An 8,206-nucleotide genomic window follows, 5' to 3' on the forward strand; every position below is an offset into this window, starting at 1 on the left:
GGGAAATATCAAAGTTCTCGCGAGAATGATGTTTCCCCTCCCCCATGTCGTGTGAACTATCAGTGGTTCTCGCACTAATAATAATAATAATAAATTAAACTTATATAGCGCTTTTAGAGAACTCAAAGACGCTTTACAATATCGGGGGAGACGGTGTGAAACAAACAATGGAAAGACGACACACACAGGTGCACTCACATTCATACACACGGACAAGTGGGTACGGGGAGGGGGGGCTAGGAGTAGGCAGAGGAGAACAGGTGGGCTTTGTGGCGGGACTGGAATAGGGGGAGGAAATCAGACTGTCACTACTACAGTTATGGTTATGTTAGGTTAGGGCCCTAAAGCTTTTTGAAGATTATAAAATTGCATGTTATAGTGACCTCTGTCATGTATTCAGATTGGCAGCTTAGGTTTTCCTTGTGTTTCCTTTGTTTCCCTGCCCTTGTGTCTCCTGTTTATGTTTCCCTGTTTGTCTAGTCTGTCTGTGTGTTGGGAGGTGTGGCCTTCTGTCTCCTCCTCCTACTCCTCCTCTGGGCGGGCATGCAGGAGCAGCTGAAATCAATCATCACAATCACCAGCAGTATATCTACCCCGGTTTTCCTACAACTCATCGCCAGATCGTTCCGTCACCCACAGTGGTACAGTCACTAAATCAGGCTCCTAGATTTTGTACTCTTGTCTCTGCGGTTGCTCTTGTGTTTCTTTTTGGACTTGTTTGGACTAAACCTCGTTTTTTTGTTGCTCTATACTCAGGTCTGTTCTCCTGCCTGCTGTGGCTGCTTCAAGACCTGCCTGCTCACTCCTGCTCTCTGCTCCTGGATCTACCTGGAACCTTTTTGTTAAAATAAATATTCATTTTTGTTCATATTTTAAAACGTCTCTTTGTGTGCTGCATTTGAGTCCACGCTGTTGTTTAAACCAGAACATAACAGAACGATCTGGCCCTAACAATGGACTCAGCAGACACAAATGTTTTTCAGGAGGCTGTTTCCAGCCATGATATTTTGTTAGGACAACATCACCAATTACTTCAGGGGTTATTAGAGACCCAACAAGCCTTAGGAAAACAAATGTCTCAGATGGGAAAATGTTTGGAGACTATTTCAGGCCAATTAGCCCCATCCCCCGCTCTGCCTCCTCCTTCTCCGCCTCAGCCACTCAGAGAATCACCTGTTCCCCCACCTGAACCATATGCCGGTGATTTGGGGAGATGCAAGGGATTCCAGCTCCAATGTTCTCTGGTTTTTTCCCGACAACCAGTCACCTTCACCACAGACCAAGCCAAGGTAGCGTATGTTACGGGACTGTTAAGAGGGAGAGCACTGGACTGGGCTGAAGCAATGTTGGGAAGAGGAAGGATACATTTTTTGTCCTATGATTGTTTCATGAGTGAAATGAAGAAAGTTTTTGACCACCCTGTATGTATTGGAGACGCTGCTAAACGTTTGCTTAACATACGACAGAGTCCAAGAAGTGTGGCGGAGTATTCTGTGGACTTCCGGATTCTGGCTGCGGAGGCTGGATGGAATGACGAGGCATTAAAAGGAGTTTTTCTACACGGTTTGTGTGAGCAGTTAAAGGATGAACTTGCTGTCCGTGATGATACTAACTCCCTTGATGCTCTTATTGATCTGTCTATAAGACTGGACAACCGTATGCGGGAGAGACGCCGGGAGAAGAACTACAAATCCCACACACCCGTGAACTCTTTTGCCGCTACCCCTACTCTCGCGAGAGTTGCCTCCAGCCCGTCAGAGACTCTCGGCTCCGGTTCCAGCTCCTCTGCTCACTCTGATGAACCCATGCAGATGGGCCGGGCTAAGCTCACTCCCGCTGAACGTCAGAGACGGATCCGAGCGGGTGAATGTATCTACTGTGGTCAAGTCGGACATTTCCTTGCTGCATGTCCTCTCCGCCCAAAAGAGCGGGCTCACCAGTAGCTGTGGGGATACTGGTGAGTAAGACTGATGCCCCCACCAACACTAGACCTCATACTCAAATACCTGCTAAACTGTGTATGAGTAACATGTCCTTGCCCCTGTTAGCATTGATTGACTCAGGTGCAGAGCAGAGTTTTCTAGATGCTGAGTTAGTCTTTCAGGCTGGCATCAGCATTGAACCTCTTGAGTGTCCTGTCAGAGTCTGTGCTTTAGACGGCAAGTCCTTAGCATTAGTAACTCACCGCACTGAACCTCTGTCTCTAATTCTGTCTGGAAACCACCGTGAGCTAATACAGTTTTTTGTTTTCTCTGCCCCTACGACTCCTCTTGTTCTCGGACACCCGTGGTTAAAGCTACACAACCCCCAGATCGACTGGTCAACTAGTAAGATTATGGGTTGGAGTAGTTTTTGTCATTCCTCGTGCCTGCAGTCTGCATTACCACCAGTAGATATTAGTGTTGCTCCTCCGCCCTGTGTTCCTCCTGACTTGTCTACTGTGCCTCCTGAATATCATGATGTCGGGGAGGTTTTCAGTAAGGAGAGAGCGTTATCCTTGCCACCTCATCGTCCGTATGATTGTGCTATTGAGCTGTTACCTGGTACCACTCTGCCTTCAAGCCGCCTGTACAACTTGTCACGTCCTGAGAGAGGTGCTATGGAGACCTACATTAATGACTCTCTGGCTGCAGGCCTCATCAGACCTTCCTCTTCGCCTCTAGGGGCAGGATTCTTTTTTGTAAGCAAGAAAGACAAGACTCTCCGCCCGTGTATTGATTTTCGAGGGTTAAACAATATCACGGTAAAGAACAAGTACCCTCTACCATTAATCAGTTCTGCTTTTGAACCACTACAGGGAGCTACTGTCTTCAGCAAGCTGGATCTGCGAAACGCGTACCATCTGGTACGGATTCGGGAAGGAGATGAATGGAAGACAGCATTCAACACACCACTGGGTCACTTTGAGTACTTAGTGATGCCTTTTGGACTGACTAACGCTCCTGCAGTGTTTCAAGCACTGGTTAATGATGTTTTGAGAGATTTTTTGGACCGGTTTGTGTTTGTCTACCTGGATGACATTTTGATTTTTTCTTCTGATCTCGCAGAACATCAGCTTCATGTGCGCCAAGTGCTCCAGAGGCTACTGGAGAACAAGCTGTTTGTGAAGGCTGAGAAGTGCGAGTTTCACGTAAGCTCTGTTGGATTCCTTGGTTACATCATCGAGAGTGGGCAGGTGAAGACGGATCCGGAAAAGATCAAGGCGGTGGCAGAGTGGCCGGAACCATCCTCCAGAAAGCTATTACAACGCTTCCTTGGATTCGCCAACTTCTACCGCCGGTTCATCCGTGATTACAGCAGAATTGCTGCACCACTGACCAAGCTCACATCCCTCGCTGTTCCTTTTCGCTGGACTCCTGAGGCGGACCAGGCGTTTGCCTTATTAAAGGACCGCTTTACGTCCGCACCTATCCTGGTGCAACCTGACTCTTCTCTTCAGTTTGTTGTGGAGGTTGATGCCTCGGACATTGGTGTGGGGGCTGTTCTCTCCCAACGCTCCAGACCAGATAAGAAATTACGTCCCTGTGCTTTCTTCTCTCGACGCCTGTCTCCAGCTGAGAGCAACTACGACGTGGGAAATCGTGAGCTGTTAGCAGTGAAGTTGGCCCTGGAGGAGTGGAGACACTGGTTGGAGGGTTCGGAGATCCCGTTTATTGTATGGACTGATCACAAGAATCTTGCTTACATTCAGTCAGCCAAACGACTGAATTCCCGCCAGGCTCGGTGGGCTTTATTCTTTGGTCGATTCGACTTCACCATTACTTACCGTCCTGGTTCCAAGAACATCAAGCCTGACGCGTTATCCCGGCAGTTTTCATCAGAGGAGTCACCAAGTGTTTCAGACACCATTCTGCCGGCAGCCTTGGTGGTGGGGACATTAACCTGGGAGGTTGAGTCAGCGGTTCGGGAGGCTCAACGTGAAGAACTGGATCCAGGTACTGGCCCCGCTAATCGTTTGTTTGTTCCTGTGTCAGTTCGCTCCCAGGTCCTGCAGTGGGGACACGTTTCCCGGTTCGCTTGCCATCCTGGGATGAGTAGGACTTTGTCACTCCTCAGACGACACTTCTGGTGGGCCACAATGGAGAAGGACGTCAAGGAATACGTTCTCGCCTGCACAGTCTGTGCCCGGGGAAAGACATCTCATCGGCCGCCTGTGGGATTGCTCCGCCCATTACCCATACCTGGCCGCCCTTGGTCCCACATCGCCTTGGATTTTGTCACTGGTCTTCCTCCTTCTAATGGTAAGACAGTGATACTTACCATTGTTGATCGGTTCTCCAAGGCCGTTCATTTCATTGGCCTTCCCAAGCTGCCTTCAGCACATGAGACAGCTGATCTCTTGACTAACCATGTTTTTCGTCTGCATGGTATTCCTGTGGACATCGTTTCAGACCGTGGTCCTCAGTTCATCTCTCAGGTCTGGAAGTCTTTTTGTCAAGCCCTTGGAGCCACTGTCAGTCTGTCTTCTGGTTTCCACCCTCAGACGAATGGACAGTCAGAGAGGGCTAATCAGGATTTGGAATCCGCCATACGTTGTGTTGCTGCTATTAATCCATCTTCTTGGAATTCACAGTTATGTTGGATTGAATATGCGCATAATTCTCTCTCTTCTGCTGCCACTGGTGTTTCTCCTTTTGAAGCCTCATTAGGGTACCAGCCTCCACTGTTTCCAGCACAAGAGGAGGAGTTGGCTGTGCCATCTGTGCAGCACCACCTTCGACGCTGCCGCAAGGTCTTGAGGTACACTATGGCTGCGTTACTTCGTACGGCTGAGAGAAACAAGAGGATCGCGGATCGTCACAGGACCCCGGCTCCTGTCTACATCCCAGGTCAGAGAGTTTGGTTGTCCTCCAGAGACATTCCGTTGAAGACTGACTCCAGAAAACTGGCTCCTCGTTTCATCGGACCGTTTGAGATAAAGAGAATTATTAACCCTTCCACAGTCAGACTCATCCTGCCTAAATCCCTAAGGATTCATCCTTCGTTCCATGTCTCCCAGTTGAAACCGGTCCTCACCAGTCCTCTGGTCCCTCCAACCAATCCCCCTCCTCCCGCCCGGATCATTGACAACCAGCCAGCGTATACGGTCAGGCGACTGATGGATGTTAGACGCCGAGGCCGGGGACATAAACTGAGGGACAGGGACAGCTGTCTGCACCTTGTTGTTGTTGTTGTTTGATTGTTTGTTAATTTGCTTCGTTTCCTGTTTATATCGTTGTTCCAATTGATTGATTGAAAATGATTTTTATTTTATTTTATTGCTGTTAATGAAATGTAACTATTGTAAATTTTCATCATTTGAATATGCTTTGGCAATATGTACAGTGTTACGTCATGGCAATAAAGCCATTTTAATTGAAAATTAATTGAAATATTGAGAGAGAGAGAGAGAGAGAGTATATATATACTACAGGATACAGTTCCCCCTTCACAATAAAAGTTAAAATTATTATTATTATCCACAGTAGAAAATTAAACTTCTGCCCAGTGAATTTCATCATGCCATTCACATCGTCCATAACCTAATTAAAAAAAACAAAAACTAAAATATCGAAACCAATACATTATCTGTCATTTGAATTCATGTTTTTTATTTATTTATTTATTTACTTATTATTATATTTACTTATCAGCCTATCACAGGCTGAAACATAGAGACAGACAACTATACAACTGTACAGACTGTGGGAGGAAACCGGAGCACCCGGAGTAAACCCACCCTGAACAGGTTGCCAGCCTATCACAGGCTGACACATAGAGACAGACAACTATACAGTACAATACAATACAACTGTACAGACTGTGGAAGGAAACCGGAGCACCTGGAGTAAACCCACCCTGAACAGGTTGCCAGCCTGTCACAGGCTGACACTTAGGCCCTGTTCACACCTGGTATTAACATGCGTCCTCAGTGAACCGATCACAAGTGGACAGCTTTAAGTACGTCTGTTCACACCTGGCATTAAAATGCGTCTCCACATGCGTCTTCAGTAGCCACTTGTGATCCAATCTCACTTTCCCGCCCCATATGCAAATGAACACGTAGTAAACACATGGCTAATACAGCAGCCGTTGTGACGTGATATTACATGAATGTCAGTAGTAATATCCTATATATTCGTTAATTCTGGTATGGTGTATTAACATCAAAATAAAAGGATATTGTACCGGCTTTTGCCAGACAACAGCAGGGTACAGCGCTCCAGAGAGCCGGGGAGGACAGAGAACAGGCGGGCGAGCGGTTGTCAGCTCCGCGCAAAGCAGCGGAACAAAAACACCGACACATCTCCGACAGTATGATAATAATGCACTTCGCGTGCCTAGTCTACATACAGCAGAGCACAGAGGCCGTTTCCTGGCTGACAAGCGCCCGTGTCTGCCTTTATTCACCTGAGGGGCGCGGTGATCCCGCGGATCCCAGCGGGACATCAGATGACTAGGCGGTCCTTAATGTGGCCACGACGCATTCGCGTACACACTGCTAAAAGAATGTGGTCATATGTGGCCCACACCACCTCTGAATGTGGTCTAAAAGATCCGATCTCAATGCGTCCTCAATGCGTCTTGCGTCACACCTGTACTTAGAGCTGTCCACTTATGATCCGATCACTGAGGACGCATGTTAATACCAGGTGTGAACAGGGCCTATGTGTCAGCCTGTGATAGGCTGGCAACCTGTTCAGGGTGGGTATACTCCGGGTTCTCCGGTTTCCTCCCAAAGTCTGTACAGTTATATTGTATTGTATTATATAGTTGTCTGTCTCTATGGCCCTGTTCACACCTGGTATTAACATGCGTCCTCAGTGATCGCCCACCTGTTCTCTGTCGTCCCCGGCTCTTTGGAGCGCTGTACCCCGCTGTTGTCTGGCAAAAGCGAAGGTCACCATGGACCGCCGGTACAATATCCTTTTATTTCGATGTTAATACAATGTACCAGAAATAACGGATATATAGGATATTACTACCGACATTCATGTAATATTACGTCACAACGGCTGCTGTATTAGCCACACATTTTAAAGCCAGGTGTGAACAGACGTACTTAAAGCTATCATCTTGTGATCAGATCACTGAGGACGCATGTTAAAACCAGGTGTGAACGGGGCCATAGAGACAGACATCTATAAAATACAATACAATACAACTGTACAGACTGTGGGAGGAAACCGGAGCACCCGGAGTATACCCACTTCTTAACAGGTTGCCAGCCTATCACAGGCTGACACATAGAGACAGACAACTATACAATACAATACAATACAACTGTACAGACTGTGGGAGGAAATGCTCACATTTTCACCTATGGTCAATTTAAAGTCAACAATTAACCTGCATGTCTTTGGACTTTGGGAGGAAACCGGAGCACCCTGAGAAAACCCACGCTAATCCTCTCCTCCAGAGGCAACTTAAGTGTACTTCTCATAGAGGTAAATTATCCCATGTCTGTAGATGTCAGCTGGCATGTCTCCTGATACGACTGATATGCAATCATCGTCAGCCTTGATGGTAGTACCCTTCATAGGATCAGAAAACAAATAGGACCACATGTGCCCGGAGTCTTCGTCACTGTCTCTCTGACAAATTACAGAGGACAGGGAGTAGACCTGTGTTTTGTTTTCTCCCACAGGAATTACTATGTGGGGAGTTGGATCCACGGGGTCTCTGAGTACCGTGCAGAAAGGATTTGCTGCTCGATACAGATTCAGGGTGAGAATGTCAGGGACGTTATCCCACACTTCTTGTCTCTCTGCTGCGGAGCCACATGTGTCACAGTATCTTGCGCACTGGCCTTCATTGATAGCATGTCTGAGAAGAGAGGCAGTTGAACCATACAGACATGGTGAAGGTAGAAAATAAATGCCGCCCAGGTTCTTGGTGCATTTACAACAAGTGCTTTTACATTCTTCACACTTGCATTCCTCTGTCACCTGAGTAGTTGTTCGTACCCCACAGTCATTTAACCAAGCCAGCACATGTTGTAATAAATCCAGTGGATCAATAGTCTGTGAAAAGCACGATGACGGCACTCTGTAGCTCAATTCTGCCAAAATCTCAGCGAGTTCTGGTAGAATGAAACTCCTCCCTGGGTTGTGGAGGGCTTCCAAAAACAGTCTCACAAATGCTGGTGATGTTGAGAGCTGTGTCAAATACTCTGGTCGTCGTTTCATCAATTTCTCCCGCACAACTTTCAGGTTTAGTGCAGCTT

General features: G+C 47.3%; 1 long non-coding RNA gene across 1 annotated transcript; it reads left to right on the plus strand.

Moving 5' to 3' along the window:
• The first annotated feature begins 5,691 nt into the window (after positions 1-5,691).
• Positions 5,692-7,371, plus strand: LOC119498562. Its single transcript, XR_005209131.1, has 2 exons — positions 5,692-5,846; positions 7,201-7,371. It is a non-coding gene; the product is annotated as an uncharacterized LOC119498562 (long non-coding RNA).
• Positions 7,372-8,206: the final 835 nt, after the last annotated feature.

This window comes from Sebastes umbrosus, chromosome 12 (genome assembly GCF_015220745.1).
Source record: "Sebastes umbrosus isolate fSebUmb1 chromosome 12, fSebUmb1.pri, whole genome shotgun sequence".
Lineage (NCBI taxonomy): Eukaryota > Metazoa > Chordata > Actinopteri > Perciformes > Sebastidae > Sebastes > Sebastes umbrosus.